Raw genomic sequence first — 21739 nt, 5'->3', positions numbered from 1 at the left:
CATGAAACAGGACACTCAAAAGCCAGTGCTCTGGGACAACTCAGAGGGATGGGGTGGTGGGGGGAGGTGGTAAGGGGGTCCAGGATGGGGGGACCCATGTGCCCCCATGGCTGATTCATGTTGGTGTATGGCAAAAACCATTACAATATTGTAAAGTGCTTATCTTCCAATAAAATAAATTATTAATTTAAAAAATGTGAGGCAGGTTTGTAATTACACTGGGAAGAAAGTAGAAGTTGAAAAACCTGGCATTTCACAGTTGGGAAAAGTTGGCTGTATTGTCCAAATTAGTAGGCAGACCACAGAAGTGAGTAAGTGAAGGATGACAAATGGGCTCCATTGTGAAAACATGTAAAATTCTGAATTATTGTGGCCCTCCCACCTAAGGTCTATCTCCTGATTACTTGATAGAAAAGTAACTTGAACAAGTTGAAAGATGAGATGTTAAAGTGTGAAGTTGTGTTGAATAGTAAAATTGTATGTTAGTATTTTATTAATTAGAGTTTAATTTTGTTCTAAATTTCTTTTTTAAATATAAATTTATTTATTTTAATTGGAGGTTAATTACTTTACAATATTGAATTGGTTTTGCCATACATCAATATGAATCCACCACAGGTATATGCATGTTCCCCATCCTGAAACCCCCTCCCTCCTCCCTCCCTGTACCCTCCCTCTGGGTCGTCCCAGTGCACCAGCCCCAAGCATGCAGTATCATGCATCGAACCTGGACTGCCGATTCATTTCATATATAATGGCATGTATAAGATTCTTTATTTTTTTTAAAGGAAACCCAGGCAAGTGACCAGATGGCTGTAGTCAGCTTTGTAAATGAGAGAAGATTTAATGCATCATTGCATCATCACATTTATAAATATTCATACTTATTATTTATGATCATTTAATTATGTATTCTTTAGTTGTTGATTATTTTAATCGTTTGTGGTGAATTAAAAATATTTTTAATATTCTCACATGTGATAGGAAGCTTAACTGATAAAGTCAACAGCAAGCTTCAAGTTTATAAGAAATATATTAGTGCTGGAAAGAAGGATTAAGTAGAATTTGTGAGTGCAGGGATTTACAATTCTGGGAAGCACAGAAAAGATAATTTTTTTCTTAAAAGATCACTGGCCAAAGCTGCACACAAAAATGTGTTTCATCATAGGCAGGAGAAACAGATTAGGAGGAATTTGAGCAAGAATGAAGGAAAACCAATGTATATCATGTTTCCAGGAAATTAGTATTAGCCATTCTTGCTTTGAAATCTACTTTCTGTATGACTCTAGTTTGGTATCTAGAAACCATCTTTGGTCAATCTGATAATAGTTGTGGTCTATAAGTTTCAGAAGTGACTGATTTATGCTTTGTTCAATTTTCTGTGGTGATCCATACATTCAGTGCCTCAGTGTTTAACATGGAACTTAGAGATGGACCATCTTCATTCATACCTTTCTACTTTCTGCTTTTCTGGATTTTTAAACAGTGGTCACTAAGGATTAGTTTTTGCAGTCTTATTACCATGCATTGTTTGTGCATAGGTGGGCACATATCTTTTTCTACATGAAAAAAAAAAGCTCATGTAGAAGTTCATACATGATTTTAAAGTGATACATATAGAAAGATGAACAGATTTAGAGTTATTTATTTGTAAATAAGACAGACGAAAAGCAAGCATATAAGCTAAGATTTTAATTGAGGAAGCTATAGGAACATGATCAATAAAAATTTAACCATAGAAAAGTGACAAAAAAAAAAGAAAAACAAAAATTAGATAAAGGTGGCACAACACTTAAGGAACACACTGCTTGAGAAAATTAATAAAAACATTACAACCTGTCTCAGAGCTAATGAAAAGAGTAATAAGTTTTAGAAAAGTAGACATATTACTGCATAATACAGAAGTTAAAATAAGAAAATGCTGTGTATATTTTATATCAACATATTTGTTATAGATAAAATTTTATTTTTAAAAACTCCCAGTAAAGGAAGAAAATATGAACATATAAGTAACTGTTAAAGAAAATAAACAAGCAGTTAACGTTTTTACTAGTTGTGCAGGTCCTAAATCCAGACTACAGGGAATGGCAGGTAATTGTACTTCATGCACATTGTTCTAGGTAGAGAAAAAGATGGAAAATGATTGCAACTGATTTTAGGAGGCAATATTTTCATTATATCAAAGCCAGCAAGATTTTTTCCAGGAGAAAAAACAAACAAATATTAAACTAGTAGCTAATAGCAAATCTCATTTGAAGTGGCATTTATCCAGCAAATGGAAAAATTATTTACCAATAAAAAAATCACTTGATAGAATCCCTTTCTTTAAAAAATTGAGGAAATATAACCATATAATCATCTCCAGAGTTATAGAAAAGCATTTGATACCTTTAAATGTCCATTCTGATAAAACATTACTAACTCAGAACAAAAGGAAACTTCCACTGTATTGTCAAATGTAGCTATTAATACACATAGCCTACATGAGGTAACTTCAATTTTGAATGTTTAAAAGCATTCCAGTGAAAATCAAATACAAGTTGTCTGCCTGCTTTAATCTTCACCATTCAATAGAATATTAAGAGTCCTAGTTAATCCAGCAAGGTAAGGAAAATAAGGAGGGATTAAAAGAGAAATTAAACAAAAAGTATTATTTCTTCTGGTTCAAGATGATGGAGTAGAAGAACATATACTCATCTCCTCCTGCAAGAGCACCAAAATCACAACTAGCTGTTGAACAACCAAAGACAAAGAAGAAGTCACAGTGAGATGGTAGAATGGGCACAATCACAATAAAATCAAATCCCATATCCAATGGTGGGTGACCCACAAACTGGGGAACAATAATACCAAAGAAGTTCTCCCACTGTTGTGAAGATTCAGATCCCCATGTCAGGCTTCCCAGCCTGAGGACCCAGTAAGGGGACTGGGAATCCCCAGGGAATCTGACCTTGAAGCACAGCAGAATTTGATTATAAGACTTCCATAGGACTGCAGGAAACAGACTTCAGGCTTGGAGGGCACAAACAAAACCTTGTGTGCACCAAGTCTCAGAGGAAAGAAACCTTGACTTCACAGGAAACTGGAGCAAAACTACCTGCTAGTATTGGAGGACCTCCTGTAGAAGTGTGGGTTAGCAGGGGCACACTACAGAGACAGGGGAACTGGCAGCAGCTGTCTGGGAAGGTCTCCTTTGTCATAAACACTCTTGGAGGTCATCATTAACCTGACCATAGAGCCTGTAGACTGATGGCTCAGTCACCTCACGGGGGAAAAAAAAAAATCAAGGAAGGAGTGCAACCACACTCATCAGCAGATAATTGGATTAGAGCTTTACTGAGCAAGACCCTTCCCATCAGAGCAAGACCCAGTGTTTCTCAACACCAGTCCCTCCCATCAAGAAGCTTGCATAAGCCTCTTCGCCTCCTCCATCAGAGGGCAGACAGAAGAAGCATAAATAACCACAATCCCACGGCAACTAAAACAAACCACATTACAGAACGTTAATCAGCATGAAAAAGCAGAAAGTTACAGTCCCGGGTGAAGGGACAAGATAAAACTATAGAAAAACAACTAAATGAAGCGGAGATAGGCAATCTTCCAGAAAAAAAGAATTCAGAATAATTATCAGTTCAGTTCAGTTGCTCAGTCAAGTCTGATTCTTTGCCACCCCATGGACTGCAGTGCACCATGCTTTCCTGTCCATCACCAACTCCTGGAGTTAACTAAAATTCATGTTCATTGCATCAGTGATGCCATCCAACCATCTCACCCTCTGCTGCCTTTTCTCCTTTCCTTTTCAATCTTTACCAGCATCAGGGTCTTTTTCACTGAGTTGCCTTTTCTCATCTGGTGGCCAAAGTACTGGAGTTTCAGCTTCAAAATCAGTCCTTCCAGTGAATGTTCACGGTTGATGTTCTTTAAGATTGACTGGTTGGAACTCCTTGAAGTCCAAGGGACTCTCAAGAGTCTTCCCCAACATCACAGTTCAAAAGCGTCAATTCTTCAGCATTCAGCTTTCTTTATAGTCCAACTCTCACATCCATACATGACCACTGGAAAAACCATAGTTTTGACTAGACAGACCTTTGTTGGTAAAGTAATGTCTCGGCTTCTTAGTATGCTGTCTAGATTGGTCATAGCTTTTCTTTCAAGGAACAAGCATCTTTTAATTTCATGGCTGCAGTCATATCTGCAGTGATTTTGGAGCCCAGAAAAATAAAGTCAGACACTGTTTCCACTGTCTCCTCATCTATTTGCCATGAAGTGATGGGACCAGATGCCATGATATTAGTTTTAAGCCAACTTTTTCACTCGACCCTTTCACTTACATCAAGAGACTCTTTAGTTCTTTTTCTCTTTCTACCACTAAGGGTAGTGTCATCTGCTTATGTGAGGGTATTGATATTTCTCCCAGCAATCTTGAATGCAGCTTGTGCTTCGTTCAGTCTGGCATTTCTCATGATGTACTCTGCATTTAAGTTAAACAAGCAGGGTGACAATATACAGCCTTGATGGACTCCTTTCCCAATATGGAACCAGCCATGTGTTCCATGTCCAGTTCTAACTGTTGCTTCTTGACCTGCATACAGATTTCTCAGGAGGATGGTCGGGTGGTCTGGTACTCCCATCTCTTTCAGAACTTTCCAGTTTGTTGTGATCCATACAGTCAAAGGCTTTGGCATAGTCAATAAAGCAACTCTTGGAACTCTCTTGCTTTTTCAATGATCCAGCAGATATTGGCAATTTGATCTCTGGTTCCTCTGCCTTTTCTGAAACCAGCTTGAACATATGGAAGTTCACAGTTCCCGTACTGTTGAAACCTGGCTTGGGTAATTTTGAGCATTACTTTGCTAGTGTGTGAGATGAGCTCAATTGTGCGGCAGTTTGAACATTCTTTGACATTACATTTCTTTGGTGTTGGAATGAAAACTGACCTTTTCCAGTCCTGTGGTCATGCTGAGTTTTCCAAATTGCTGGCATATTGAGTGCAACACTTTCACAGCATCATCTTTTAGGATTTGAAATAGTTCAACTGGAATTCCATCACCTCCACTAGCTTTGTTTGCAGTGATGTTTCCTAAGGCCCATATGACTTCGCATTCCAGGATGTCTGGCTCTAGATGAGTGATCACACCATCATGATTATTTGGGTTGTGAAGATCTGTTTTGAATCCTTCTGTGTATTGTTGCCAGCTCTTGTTAATATCTTCTGATTCTCTTAGGTGTGTACCATTTCTGTCCTTTATCGAGCCCATCTTTGCATGAAATGTTCCCTTGGTATCTCTAATTTTCTTGAAGAGATGTCTAATCTTTTCCATTCTATTGTTTTCCTCTATTTCCTTTCTTTTTTTTTTTTTCTCCACGTCTACTTTTTTAAAATTTTTTATTACTACTTTATTTTGCTTTACAATACTGTATTGGTTTTGCCATACATTAACATGAATCTGCCACTGGTGTTCATGAGTTCCCAATCCTGAACCCCCCTCCCACCTCCCACCCCATATCATCTCTCTGGCTCTTCCCCGTGCACTAGCCCCAAGCATCCTGTATCCTGCATCAATCATAGACTGGTGATTCATTTCTTACATGATAGTATACATGTTTCAATGCCGTTCTCCCAAATCATCCCACCTTCTCCCTCTCCCTCAGAGTCCAAAAGTCCGTTTTATACATCTGTGTCTCTTTTACTGTCTTGCATAACCCTCAGCCCTAAATCTCACCTTGATAAATTCAAAAAAATTGAAATCATTCCAAGCATCTTTTCTGACCATAATACAGTAAGGTTAGATCTCAATTATAAGAGAAAAACTATTACAAATTCCTACATATGGAGGCTGAACAACACGCTTCTGAATAACCAAAAAATCACAGAAGGAATCAAAAAAGAAATCAAAATATGCATAGAAACGAATGAAAATGAAAACACAACAACACAAAACCCTGTGGGACACTATAAAAGCAGTGCTAAGAGGAAAGTTCATAGCAATACAGGCATACCTCAAGAAACAAGAAAAAAGTCAAATAAATAACCTACTTTACACCTAAAGCAACTAGAAAAGGAAGAAATGGAGAACCTCAGAGTTAGTAGAAGGAAAGAAATCTTAAAAATTAGGGCAGAGATAAATGCAAAAGAAACAAAAGAGACCATAGCAAAAATCAACAAAACCAAAAGCTGGTTCTTTGAAAGAATAAATAAAATTGAGAAACCATTAGCCAGACTCATCAAGAAACAAAGGAAGAAAAATCAAATCAATAAAATTAGAAATGAAAATGGAGAGATCACAAAAGACAACAGAGAAATACAAAGGATCATAAGAGACTACTATCAGCAATTATAAGACAATAAAATGGACAATGTGGAAGAAATGGACAAATTCTTAGAAAAGTACAACTTTCCAAAACTGAACCAGGAAGAAATAGAAAATCTTAACAGACCCATCACAAGCACTGAAATTGAAACTATAATCAGAAATCTTCCAGCAAACAAAAGCCCAGGTCCAGACGGCTTCACAGATGAATTCTACCAAAATTTTTGAGAGGAGCTAACACCTATCCTACTCAAACTCTTCCAAAAAATTGCAGAGGAAGCTCAACTTCCAAACTCATTCTATGAGGCCACCATCACCCTAATACCAAAACCTGACAAAGATGCCACAAAAAAAGAAAACTACAGGCCAATATCACTGATGAACATAGATGCAAAAATCCTCAACAAAATTCTAGCAATCAGAATCCAACAACACATTAAAAAAAGATCATACACCATGACCAAGTAGGCTTTATCCCAGGGATGCAAGGATTCTTCAATATCTGCAAATCAATCAATGTAATTCACCACATTAACAAATTGAAAAATAAAAGCCATATGATTATCTCAATAGATGTAGAGAAGGCCTTTGACAAAATTCAACACCCACTTATGATAACAACTCTCCAGAAAGCAGGAATAGAAGGAACACACCTCAACATAATAAAAGCTGTATATGACAAACCCACAGCAAACATTATCCTCAATGGTGAAAAATTGAAAGCATTTCCCCTAAAGTCAGGAACAAGACAAGGGTGCCCACTTTCACCGCTACTATTCAACATAGTTCTGGAAGTTTTGGCCACAGCAATCAGAGCAGAAAAAGAAATAAAAGGAATCCAAATTGGAAAAGAAGTAAAACTCTCACTGTTTGCAGATGACATGATCCTCTACATAGAAAACCCTAAAGACTCCACCAGAAAATTACTAGAGCTAATCAATGAGTATAGTAAAGTTTCAGGATATAAAATCAACACACAGAAATCCCTTGCACTCCTATACACTAATAATGAGAAAATAGAAAGAGAAAGTAAGGAAACAATTCCATTCACCATTGCAATGAAAAGAATAAAATAGTTAGGAATATATCTACCTAAAGAAACTAAAGGCCTATATATAGAAAACTATAAAACACTGATGAAAGAAATCAAAGAGGACACTAATAGATGGAGAAATATACCATGTTCATGGATCAGAAGAATCAATATAGTGAAAATGAGTATACGACCCAAAACAATCTACAAATTCAATGAAATCCCTATCAAGCTACCAGCAGTATTTTTCACAGAGCTAGAACAAATAATTTCAAGATTTGTATGGAAATACAAAACACCTCGAATAGCCAAAGCAATCTTGAGAAAGAAGAATGGAACTGGAGGAATCAACCTGCCTGACTTCAGGCTCTACTACAAAGCCACAGTCATCAAGACAGTATGGTACTGGCACAAAGACAGAAATATAGATCAATGGAACAAAATGGAAAGCCCAGAGATAAATCCACACACTGATGGACACCTTATCTTCGACAAAGGAGACAAGAATATACAATGCATTATAGACAACCTCTTTAACAAGTGGTGCTGGGAAAACTGGTCAATCACTTGTAAAAAATGAAACTAGATCACTTTCTAACGCCACGCACAAAAATAAACTCAAAATGGATTAAAGATGTGAAGGTAAGACCAGAAACTATAAAACTCCTAGAGGAAAACATAGGCAAAACACTCTCCGACATAAATCACAGCAGGATCTCTATTTCTTTTCATTGGTCACTGAGGAAGTCTTTCTTATCTCTCCTTGATGTTCTTTGGAACTCTGCATTCAAATGGGTATATTTTTCCTTTTCTTCTTTTTCCTTGGCTTCTCTTCTTTTCATAGCTGTTTGTAAGGCCTTCTCAGACAAACATTTTGCCTTTTTGCATTTCTTTTTCTGGGGGATGGTCTTGATCACTGCCTCCTGTACAATGTCGTGGACCTCAGTCTGTAGTTCTTCAGGCACTCTGTCTATCAAATCTAATCCTTTGATCTATTTGTCACTTCCACTTTACAGTTGTAAGGGATTTGATTTAGGTCATACCCGAATGGTCTAGTGGTTTTCCCTACTTTCTTCAATTTTAGTCTGAATTTGGCAGTAAGGAGTTCCTGATCTGAGCCACAGTCAGCTCCTGGCCTTCATTTTCCTGACTGTATAGAGCTTTTCCATCCTTGATTGCAAAGAATATAATCAACCTGATTTTGGTATTGACCATTCTGTGATGTCCATGTGTAGAGTCTTCTCTTGTGTTGTTGGAAATGGGTGTTTGCTGTGATCAGTTCTCTTGGCAAAACTCTGTTAGCCTTTGACCTGCTTCGTTTGTACTCCAAGGTCAAATTTGCCTGTTATTCTAGGTCTCTTGACTTCCTACCTTTGCATTGCAGTCCTCTATAGTGAAGAGGACATCTTTTTTTGGGTGTTAGTTCTAGAAGGTCTTGTAGGTCTTCATAGAACTGTTCAATTTCAGCTTCTTCAGCATTCCTGGTTGGGGCATAGACTTGGATTACTGTGATATTGAATGGTTTGCCTTGCTAACGAACAGAGATCATTCTATTTTTTATTTTTTATTTTTGATTGCATCCAAGTACTGCATTTCGGACTCTTTTGTTGACTATGATGGCTACTCCATTTCTTCTAAGGGATTCTTGCCCACAGTAGCAGATGTAATGGTCATCTGAGTTAAATTCACCCATTCCAGACCATTTTAGTTCACTGGTTCCTAAAATGTCGATGTTCACTCTTTCCATCTCCTGGTTGACTACTTCCAATTTGCCTTGATTCATGGATTTAACATTCCAGATTCCTAGGCAATATTGCTCTTTACAGCATCAGACTTTCCTTCCATCACTTGTCACAGCCACAACTGGGTATGGTTTTTGCTTTTGCCCCATCTTGTCATTCTTTCTGGAGTTATTTCTCCTCTGATCTCCAGTAGCATATTGGGGACCTACCTACCTGGGGAGACTAATGATAGTGAATATGATTTAGGATCTCAGAAAAAGAAAGCAGGCCAGGATTGAGAAGATGCAAGAAATGTTTATCAAAGACCTACAAGAACTAAAGAATAAACAGATCACTAGAAAGAATCCATAGCAGAATAACTGAGGCAGAAGCACAGATAAATAACCTGGAGGACAGAATGGTAGAAATCACTGCTGCAGAACAGAATATAGAAAAAAGAATGAAAAATAATGAAGACAACCTTAGAGACCTCTTGAAGAACATTAAATGCATGAATATTCACATTGTAGGCATTCCAGAAGCAGAAGAGAGAAAGGACCTGAGAGAATACTTGAAGAGATAATAGCTGAAAACTTCTCTAACATGGTAAAGGAAATAATTGACCAAGTCCAAGAAGCACAGGGAGTCCCACGCAGGATAAATCAAAGGAGGAACATACCCAGATACATAGTCATCAAACTAACAAAAATTAAAGACAGAGATAAAATATTTAAAACAGCAAAGGAAAAATGACAAATTACATACAAGGGAACTCCCATCAGGCTATCAATTGACTTCTCAACAGAAACTGTACAAGCCAGAAGGGAATGGCATGATATATTTAAAGTGATGAAAGGGAAGATCTGACAGCCAAGAATACTCTACCTATCAAGACTCTCCTTCAGATTTGATGGAGGAGTCAAAAGCTTACCAGACAAGCAAAAGTTAAGAGAATTCAGCACCACCAAACCAGCTTTACAACAAATGTGAAGAGAACTTCCCTAGGCAGAAAACAATATAAGGAAAAGACCTACCTACAGAAAATGAATCCAAGACAATTAAGAGGATGGTAATAGAATCATATATTGATAATTTCATTAAATGTAAATGTATTAAATGCACCAACCAAAAGACATAGACTGGGTGAGCAGATGAAAACTGTGCATGTATGCATTTACACTTACCACACCACTCTGCTTGCCTCCCCAAATTGTATGTAATTATTTTATATTGTTAGGCTAATCATGTTCCTGTTATGGCTCACAATTGTTCTTATCTTTTATGTTTTGTTTGGCTATTAATTGTGAAAACTGATAAACATCTTTTACTATTGTGATTATGTAATTATTACTCAATACTATTGTATCATGGTCAACAGAAAAATTATAGAACTTTATATCACCAAAACTACCATTTAATAGAAAAACCTGTAATCACTTTTCAAAATCCAGATGCATATCAGAATTATCTTGAAATTAAAAAAAAATTACAATTGCCCAGGTATGGCTTTTTTTTTTTTTTTTTTGCCAGAGCTCCAGATATGTTTCTAGTAAGCAGACATTTTTAAAAGCAACTGGACTGTATGAGGATCTTTTACCTTTATCTAGTTTGTTTCACTTTTTAAATTTCATATTCAGTGCTCCCATTTCATTTAGCTCATGTTTTCCAATTTACACAGCTCTCTTATTTATTTTTTAGTAGTTTCTAAGCCTTTATCAAGCATAGAAAAAAGCTTTTGTATGCATATATATAAATAATGAGTATAATACATATATTTTAGAAAACTTATGAATTTTTCCCTAACTAAAAAATTAATGACATTTTGACTCCATTTGTTTGACTTAGTATGATTAGAATGCTAGATTTCTAGTTTAAAAAAATAGATATGCAACAAACCACAAAGGTTTGTTGTATGGCTCAAGTAACTATAGGCAATATCTTGTAATAACCTATAATGGAAAATAATTTCAAAAATAGCAAATTTATATATGTATAACTGAATCACACACACACAAATGAATTGTTTTTAAAATTTAGTAATGCTTATCTTTTTGCCAGTTTTTCTAAATATCCCTTGTACATCTAATAACAACACTAAGATGCAAAATTTTAAATATATTTGTGTAGGATATGATTAATATGTTAATTAAATATAAATCTATTATATTTGAATTGTTAATGACATCACTTAAGATGCTCCTATTCTTATCTTTTCTGCACTTGATAAAATATTCTCAGAGAAATGTTAATGTCTCACTATGAGTATATTTTTTCCTTTTCTTTATGTTTCTTCTGATTTTTGGTTTATGTATCTGTTTCTCTGTTGTTAAGGTGTCTAATGGTTTATGATGTTTATCTTCTTTGTGAATTTTACCTTTTATAATTAAAAATATTCATCTTTGCTTCATTTAAAATGAATAAGTTAAAAAAATAAGCTACAAAAATATATTGTACAACACAAAGAATATAGCCACTACTTCATAAATTGAGTTTATACATTTTATAAATGTAATTGTGTAAATTTTGTATATTTTATAGACGGAATTTAACCTTTAATGGAAATGGGGACTTCCTTGGCAGTCCAGTGGTTAAGAGTTTATTTCCATTACTAGGGAGATGTGTTTGATCCCTGCTTAGGGAACAAAGATCCTACATCCCCCTGGGTGTGGCCAATAAGTAAATAAATAAGTAAATGGAATGGAAATGAAAAAAAAAAATGTGAATCACTATATTGTATACCTATTACTTGTATGACATTATACATCAACTATAATTCAATATAAGTAAAATTAAAATTAAAAAGTATTATTTGAAGATTATATGATTATATATAAGTTAAATATTGGGAATAAAAAGAACTCAGGAATTATCTAAAAATGAGCAAATATAAACTGAAAGGATTTCTAGAGAATTGGTATTCTTTCAGATGATAAAATTTCTACCTATAAAACTAATGGAATAAAAAGTGAATCATTAGCGCTAACCCGAAAATTTAGCAAGGAATGTAGACACAAAATAAATATTAAAAATAAACAAACTTTTAACAATAAAAGTAATAAACCAATACAATAAGATACCATCCATGGACGGAGAAGTCTGGTAGGCTCCAGTCCATGGGGTCACAAAGAATCGGTGAGCGACTTCACTTTCTTTCTTTACCATTTATAGTAACATCAAAAACTATAAAATAGCTAAAAATCAGATAAAGAGAGAATATAACAGTATTTTGCAGAGAAATTCTAAAAACTATAAAGATCATGAGAGTATTTCTAATTAATAGAATTTGAATGGAAGAAGTTATTATTCCAAGGAATTACAATTTTCTTTCTTTAAATTATTCTATAACTTCAGTAAATTCTTAGTTAAAATTCCAGGTGAATTTTTGTAGGTACTTAATAAACTTATTTTTTTTATATCATGTGGAAGAATAAATGACTATGTAGGTCTGAATCATTTTGGAAATAGAAGATTGAAGTTTTATTCACAATGGAATAAAGTCTTAAATGCAAAGGAGAATACTAGAAAGTTAATAGTATATAATATGGCAGAATATTCGAGCTATACTATTAGTGCAGAATTATTTCTTAAATTAGCTTTCAGACTTGAAACTCTAGAGCCTTGGGAGAACTGGCCTATGGTGGGTTGTTCCTTCCTTGCCAAATACATGGCTAGTTAACTAGCGGACACGTAAGGGGGCCTAAGTGCTGGTGTCTCTCCTTCCTAGCCTTGACTCCTAAGGGCTTAGTTCCTATCAGAGCCTATAACTAACTTAGGTCCTGCTGGGCAGTGGCCCTGGGTTTGCCACGTTTTGGGGGATAGGAATAGGCATGTCCAAGAGGAGGGGGGTGACATAACTGTGCCCATGTTTGCATATTGTTTCTTCTGTGCCGCAAGGTATATTGATATTTCTTCCCCCTCCCCCGCCACCCAAAAGGATTAATTTAAAAGTTAAAATTGTTGAATTTTGCTTTCTAAAATTAGGACTTTCTCCTCAGTTCAGTTCAGTTCAGTTCAGTCGCTCAGTCATGTCCAGCTCTTTGCAACCCCATGAATCGCAGCACACCAGGCCTCCCCATCCATCACCAACTCCTGGAGTTCACTCAGACTCACGTCCATCGAGTCCGTGATGCCATCCAGATGAATGTGAGAGTTGGACTGTGAAGAAGGCTGAGCGCCGAAGAATTGATGCTTTTGAACTGTGGTGTTGGAGAAGACTTTTGAGAGTCCCTTGGACTGCAAGGAGATCCAACCAGTCTATTCTGAAGGAGATCAGCCCTGGGTGTTCTTTGGAAGGAATGATGCTAAAGCTGAAACTCCAGAACTTTGGCCCCCTCATGCGAAGAGTTGACTCATTTGAAAAGACTCTGATGCTGGGAGGGATTGGGGGCAGGAGGAGAAGGGGACAACAGAGGATGAGATGGCTGGATGGCATCACGGACTTGATGGACGTGAGTCTGAGTGAACTCCGGGAGTTGGTGATGGACAGGGAGGCCTGGCGTGCTGCGATTCATGGGGTTGCAGAGTCAGACATGACTGAGCGACTGAACTGAACTGAAGAGGAAACATATGTAGAAATGTTTATCTCAGAGTTTTTATGGTAGTGAAGTGTTAGAAGCATTATAGATGTTCATCTCTACTATGGGATTCTAGGTAGCAAGTAGAGACAACAGACTCAACACAGAGGAGTACGGGAAGATCTTTAAAAGAGTGCTGAATGAAATAATATTAATAGGTGAAGTATATACAGCGTAATACCATTTGTGGAATTAAAGTTGTACATATCAAATATAGTACATTTTATAAGAATATCTAATGGGATAACATATTTATATATTAGAATGTGGGAAAGATAAGGCTATGGGGATAAACAGATGAATGAAATATTTCACAGAGAAAGACTGCGGGAACAAATGATGTCCATGAGACCATATTGGAGGAGAATGATTAACTCAACAATCTGTACTTAAGATTTCAAAGGCAAAACACAGCACAGAAAAATAAACATTGGAAAATATTTAATGAAAGAGTTAGGGTGATGGGTTTACACCATGGGTAGTTTCTTCTCAGGGGAAAATATATAATATTGTATAAAGTACTTGCATGTCTAAGAACAGAATCAAAATATCTGCAATATCAAAACACTGGTTGAAAATGTCAAGGTTTTTGTAATCAGCAAAGATACAGATGGAGAAAAATTTCTATATTTTATCACTGGGTGGCAATAGAGATTAAAACAGCTTCAGCATCTTAGTTATTGAAAAATTCAAAGTGTTAGGCTCAGAGAGTAAAGAATCTGCCTGAAATACAGGACATCTGGGTTTGATCCCTGCATGATGAAGTTTCCCTTGAGAAGGGAATGGCTACTCAATCCAGTATTCTTGCCTGGAGAATTCCATGGACAGAGGAGCCTGGCGGGCTACAGTCCACAGAGTCACAATGAGTCAAACACAACTGAGCGACCAACACTTGTTTCACTTTAAAGGCCTCCACATCATCAAACAGCTTACAAACTGATGCTTAAATGCATAATAACTTTTTATATCTAAAAATAATTGAAAATTACTTACAAAATCATGCACAAAACCTCCTCACCTTTCTTGGTCCTGAGGCCACAAGGAAATTTCTCTCACTAGTTGTCATAGAGGAGAAACTATTTGGTATAGTAAAAGATGTTCTCAAGGAGTATTCTTTGAGTAAATTTCATGAGGTTCACAGGCATGTTTAGGTTTCTTAAAATAGGGTAATCATGTCAGCCTGAAAAAAAAAAAAAAAAGGCAAAGTATTTTTACACAACATGCAGGATCTGGTCCATGGGAGCAGCTCTTTGATATTCTGGAAAACTCAATGGCAAGTTTTGCATAACCTACATGAGTGAGTAGACTGTAAGTCCCATAAATATTGTTTTTGTTGAAATAATTTGAATTATGTTTTTTATCAGCGCAGACTTTTAGGTTGTGTACTCTAACATGCACCTGTGTACAGAGGTTTATACTATGTTAAATGCAGAGAAATAACATTAATAATTGGTGGATTAATAATAACACAGATGGAATTTGCAATTGGAAATTTTTGTGGCTTTTAGATATTTACTCCAGGACAGTTGTTTGAATCTCAGGTTTGCTCCCAGGAGACGGATAGTATCTGTAGTGAGGACCAATATTCTTCTCGAAACATAATTTGGTTCTGCTCTAATACAGAGGCTTTTCTTGACCCTCCTACAACTCTGTTCAACTCTAAAATGTAACCAATTGCACTTCATAGACAATGCCAAAGGCTTTAGAAAGAGAAATATTTGAAGTGAGTATGAGCCCTAATTTGGGTATAAATTGTCCTGAGACAAACATCCACGGTTTTTGAACAGTGATATTTCCGATGACCTATTTAAGTTACTAACTATACATTTAGTATCTAAATAGATAGATACTGCCAAATGGAGTTATATGGAAAAGACTAGTGATTATCTCCAAGAATCTATTGTGTAGTTCCTCTGGCAGAGGAACCAGAGATCAAATTGCCAACATCTGCTGGATCATGGAAAAAGCAAGAGAGTTCCAGAAAAACATCTATTTCTGCTTTATTGATTATGCCAAAGCCTTTGACTGTGTGGATCACAATAAACTATGGAAAATTCTGAAAGAGATGGGAGTACCAGACCACCTAATCTGCCTCTTGAGAAATCTGTATGCAGGTCAGGAGGCAACAGTTAGAACTGGACATGGAACAACAGACTGGTTCCAAATAGGGAAAGGAGTACATCAAGGATGTATATTATCACCCTGCTTATTTACCTTATATGCAGAGTACATCATGAGAAACGCTGGACTGGAAGAAACACAAGGTGGAATCAAGATTGCCGGGATAAATCTCAATAACCTCAGATATGCAGATGACACCACCCTTACGGCAGAAAGTGAAGAGGAACTAAAAAGCCTCTTGATGAAAGTGAAAGAGAAGAGTGAAAAGCTTGGCCTAAAGCTCAACATTCAGAAAACGAAGATTATGGCATCTGGTCCCATCACTTCATGGGAAATAGATAGGGAAACAGTGGAAACAGTGTCAGACTTTATGTTTTTGGGCTCCAGAATCACTGCAGATGATGACTGCAGCCATGAAATTAAAAGACCCCTACTCCTTGGAAGAAAAGTTATGGCCAACCTAGATAGTATATTCAAAAGCAGAGATATTACTTTGCCGACTAAGGTCCCTCTAGTCAAGGCTATGGTTTTTCCAGTGGTCATGTATGGATGTGAGAGTTGGACTGTGAAGAAGGCTGAGCCCGAAGAATTGATATTTTGAACTGTGTTGTTGGAGAAGACTCTTGAGAGTCCCTTGGACTGCAGGGAGATCCAACCAGTCCTTTCTGAAGGAGATCAACCCTGGGATTTCTTTGGAAGGAATGATGCTAAAGCTGAAACTCCAGTACTTTGGCCACCTCATGTGAAGAGTTGACTCACTGGAAAAAACTCTGATGCTGGGAGGGATTGGGGGCAGGAGGAGAAGGGGACGACAGAGGATGAGATGGCTGGATGGCATCACGGACTCGATGGATGTGAGTCTGAATGAACTCCGGGAGATGGTGATGGACAGGGAGGCCTGGCGTGCTGCCATTCAAGGGGTCGCAAAGAGTCGGACACGACTGAGTGACTGAACTGAACTTGAACTAGAATAAATCAGCTCCAATTATAGCCAGCAGAATAAGACTGCACCTCTTAGGTAACCTTTTAGCTGGCTGTGGTCATGTGCCTGGGGCCAATTCAACGTAGTGTAAAGCTACCGCAAAGTTGAACTGAGGCAGTTTGGGGTGAGTATGCTTGGCGTATTCCTTTTTCCTTATGCTGACTAAAAGGAGAATTTGATGAAAGAAACTCTTGAATCATTTCAGAGAACAGGATGACCTTTGGAATGAGGACCAAGCATGGTAAAGAAAAATGAAAACAAAAAAGCAAAACCCCATGCCCCCCAAACAAAAGAGGAAACTGGAACCTAGTCCCCCACACAATGAAATATCATAACAACAATGAACTGCCTGCTTCTCGTCTTTTCACAAGAAATATAACTGCATGTTTTAAAAGATTTTGGTAATCTGAATTTTCTGTCACTTACAGTCGAACTTGATCCTAACTAATCTAGGATGTTACCTGAATATCAATGAAAGGTTGATAACTTTGGCTTTCCTTTTGCCACTGTGGCCAGAGCCACGATCATGCCTAGGCTTCTGTGTGCTCCAGTGCAAGAATCAGAGATGGTTGTACCCCATTAAGACTAACGAAATATCCGGTGCCAACTCCCATCAGCAGATCCAGAAGCTGATGCTTGAAGCTGGATAAAACACCTTGGGCTGCCAAAAGGGTAGGCATATGGGCACAGGTATGTGAAAGGGTATCCAATGCTGAATAAGGTAACCTAGATGAAGAGGATGAGAAGGATGAGAATTGCACACAGACTACTCAGAAAATACCACAAATCTAAGAACAATGACTGCCATATGCATCACAGCCTCTACCTGAAAGTGATGGGTAATATATTAAAAATCAAGTGTGTTTTCAAAGAACATATCCATAAGCTGAAGGGGGACAATGCTTGTAAGAAGCTTCAGGCCCACCAGGCTTAGGACTTTCAGATCTACAGCTAGAGAAGCAGAAATGTCTCTGAAGAGGGGCTCCAGGTCAAGAAGGAGGAAATCATCAACGTTCTGTCCAAGGAGGAAGAGACCAAGAAATAGGTTCTACCCTTCTTGTTTGTACACAGTGGCCTTGGCAATTATGCAGATCACTCATTCAATAAAACAAGACTTTGTCCACCTAAGAAAGAAAAGGTTTACAACTTTGATTGAAAAAAAATTTTGCTAAGGCTAAATTAAATTTTTCACACTAACATCTATGTTACCTGTATCTCATTTTATTTTTATCTATATGTTTTCTAAGGCAAAGGAGAAAATGCAAGTAGTCATTCCAAAATTTATATGCAAAGAAACATGTTAGATATCAGTGTGAACTTCTGGGAAAATGGTAGAGAGAAATATTTCATAATTCATCTCATTGAGATAAATCCAAAATAGAAAAAGATACTTTCTGTGTTGAACTCAGAGAAGAGCTGCAACTTAAAACCAAGAAAATTCTGTAACTTATAAACAAAGCAGGAATAACATTTAAGCACACAGTTTCACTCATTTTAAATAAAATGGAAGGTCAAAGGATGTCCATGGTTTGGGATAATAAGTTTAATTCAGAAGAGAATTAATGAAAGTTCAGTTCAGTTCAATAACTCAGTTGTGCCCGACTCTGTGTGATCCCATGAATCGCAGCACGCCAGGCCTCCCTGTCCATCACCAACTCCCGGAGATCACTCAGACTCACATCCATCGAGTCAGTGACGCAATCCAGCCATCTCATCCTCTGTCGTCCATTTCTCTTCCTACCCCCAATCCCTCCCAGCATCAGAGTCTTTTCCAATGAGTCAAATCTTCGAATGAGGTGGCCAAAGTACTGGAGTTTCAGCTTGAGCATCATTCCTTCCAAAGAAATCCCAGGGCTTATCTCCTTCTGAATGGACTGGTTGGATCTCCTTGCAGTCCAAGGGACTCTCAAAACTCTTCTCCAACACCGCAGTTCAAAAGCATCAATTCTTCGGCACTCAGCCTTCTTCACAGTCCAACTCTCACATCCATACATGACCACTGGAAAAACCATAGCCTTGACTAGAGGGACCTTAGTCGGCAAAGTAATATCTCTGCTTTTGAATATGCTATCTAGGTTGGTCATAACTTTTCTTCCAAGGAGTAAGCATCTTTTGATTTCATGGCTGCAATCACCACCTGCAGCGACTTTGGAGCCCCCAAAAATAAAGTTGGACACTGTTTCCACTATTTCCCCATCTATTTCCCATGAAGTGATGGGACCAGATGCCATGATCTTCGTTTTCTGAATGTTGAGCTTTAAGCCAACTTTTTCATTCTCCATCGTCACTCTCATCAAGAGGCCTTTTAGTTCCTCTTCACTTTCTGCCGTAAGGGTGGTGTCATCTGCATATCTGAGGTTATTGATATTTCTCCCGGCAATCTTGATTCCAACCTGTGTTTCTTCCAGTCCAGCGTTTCTCATGATGTACTCTGGATATAAGTTAAATAAGCAGGATGACCACATACAGCCTTGACGTACTCCTGTTCTTATTTGGAACCAGTCTGTTGTTCCATGTACAGTTCTAACTGTTGCTTCCTGACCTGCATACAGATTTCTCAAGAGGCAGGTCAGATGATCTGGTATTTCCATCTCTCTCAGAATTTCCCACAGTGTCTTGTGATCCATACAGTCAAAGGCTTTGGCACAGTAAATAAAGCTTACTGGGGCCTTTGTGAGAAGATAAGCATGGAGGAAAAATCATTACAGAAATGGAGAACAAATTAATGTATGAGAAACATTTGGATTTAGAAACTAGGGAATGACAACATGAGGTTTTGATCTTGCTAGTATGCAGTTGCTTGTGTGGTTTAACATGGAGTTTTAAAGAAATTTTTAATTAAAAAATTATTGTAGTATAGTTGATTACAATATTGTTGTAGTTTTAGTTGTTCAAAGGTGAGTCAGTTCTATGTATACCCATAGTCAACTCTTTTTTAGATTCTTTTCCCATATAGGTCATTATAGAGTATTGAGTATATTCCTGTGCTATTTAGTAGATTCTAATTAATTATCTATTTTATACATCAGTTCTGTTCAGTTGCTCAGTCGTGTCCACCTCTTTGCAACTACATGAATTGCAGCATGCCAGGCCTCCCTGTCCATCACCAACTCCCAGAGTTTACTCAAACTCACATCCATCAAGTCGGTGATGCCATCCAGCCATCTCATCCCCTCTCGTACCCTTTGCCTCCTGCCCCCAATCCCTCCAAGCATCAGAGTCTTTTCCAATGAGTCAGCTCTTCACGTGAGGTGGCCAAAATACTGGAGTTTCAGGTTTATCATCATTCCTTCCAAAGAACACCCAGGACTGATCTCCTTTAGAATGGACTGGTTGGATCTCCTTGCAGTCCAAGGGACTCTCAAGAGCCTTCTCCAACACCACAGTTCAAAAGCATCAATTCTTTGGCGCTCAGCTTTCTTTACAGTCTAACTCTCACATCCATACATGACCACTGGAAAAACCATAGCCTTGACTAGACGGACCTTAGTCTGCAAAGCAATGTCTCTGCTTTTGAATATGCTATCTAGGTTGGTCATAACTTTCCTTCCAAGGAGTAAGCATCTTTTAATTTCATGTCTGCAGTTACTATCTGCAGTGATTTTGGAGCCCCCCAAAATAAAGTCTGACACTGTTTCCACTGTTTCCCCATCTCTTTCCCATGAAGTGATGGGACCAGATGTCATGATCTTCGTTTTCTGAATGTTGAGTTTTAAGCCAACTTTTGCACTCTCCTCTTTCACTTTCATCAAGAGGATCTTTAGTTCCTTTTCACTTTCTGCCATAAGGGTGGTGTCATCTGCATATCTGAGGTTATTGATATTTCTCCTGGCAATCTCGATTCCAGCTTATGTTTCTTGCAGCCCAGTGTTTCTCATGATATACTCTGCATATAAGTTAAATAAGCAGGATGACAACATACAACCTTGACGTACTCCTTTTCTTATTTGAAACCAACCTGTTGTTCTATGTCCAGGTCTAACTGTTGTTTGCTGACCTGCATACAGATTTCTCAAGAGGCAGGTTAGGTGGTCTGGTATTCCCATCTCTTGAAGAATTTTCCACAGTTTATTGTGATCCACACACTCAAAGGCTTTGGCATAATCAATAAAGTAGAAATAGATGTTTTTCTGGAACTCTCATGCTTTTTCCATGATCCAGCGGATTATGGCAATTTGATCTCTGGTTCCTCTGCCTTTTCTAAAACCAGCTTGAGCATCTGGAAGTTCATGGTTCACGTATTGCTGAAACCTGGCTTGGAGAATTTGAGCATTACTTTATTAGCGTGTGAGATGAGTGCAATTGTGCGGTAGTTTGAACATTCTTTGGCATTGCCTTTCTTTGGAACTGGAATGAAAACTGACCTTTTCCAGTCCTGTGGCCACTGCTGAGTTTTCCAAATTTGCTGGCATATTGAGTGCAGCACTTTCACAGCATCATCTTTCAGGATTTGAAATAGCTTAACTGGAATTCCATCACCTTCACTAGTTTTATTCGTAGTGATGTTTTCTAAGGCCCACTTGACTTCACACTCCAGGATATCTGGCTCTAGGTGAGTGATCACACCATCATGATTATCTTGGTCATGAAGATCTTTTTTGTACAGTTCTTCTGTGTATTCTTAGCAATATATATATGTCAATCCCAATCTCCAGATTATTCCTTCCCCTTTCACTTAGTGACAATAAGTTTGTTTTCTACATCTGTGACTCTATTTGCATCTTGGAAATATGTTCATTTTTACCATTTTTTAGATTTCATATACAAGCAACATCGTATGCTGTCTCTCTGTCTGACATTTCACTCAGTATGACAGTCTCGGATCCATGCCTGTTGCTACAAATTACATTATTTTGCTCTTTTTTTTTTTTTAATTGGCTGAGCAATATTCCACTGTATATATGGGCTACAAGACTTCCCTGGTGGCTCAGACGGTAAAGCAGCTGTCTGCAATGTGGGAGAACCGGGTTCGATCCCTGGGTTGGGAAGATCCCCTG

The 21739-nt window shown here is 37.6% G+C and overlaps 1 pseudogene; it reads left to right on the top strand.

Annotated features, from left to right (window-relative positions):
• The first annotated feature begins 9483 nt into the window (after window positions 1-9483).
• On the top strand, window positions 9484-17787 carry LOC138097748 (large ribosomal subunit protein eL19-like; annotated as a pseudogene).
• The last annotated feature ends 3952 nt before the right edge of the window (window positions 17788-21739 follow it).

The sequence above is a fragment of the Capricornis sumatraensis genome, chromosome 2 (genome assembly GCF_032405125.1).
Source record: "Capricornis sumatraensis isolate serow.1 chromosome 2, serow.2, whole genome shotgun sequence".
Classification (NCBI taxonomy): domain Eukaryota; kingdom Metazoa; phylum Chordata; class Mammalia; order Artiodactyla; family Bovidae; genus Capricornis; species Capricornis sumatraensis.
The sequence above is the reverse complement of the archived record's forward strand: the minus strand, read 5'-3'. Positions and strand labels throughout refer to the sequence as shown.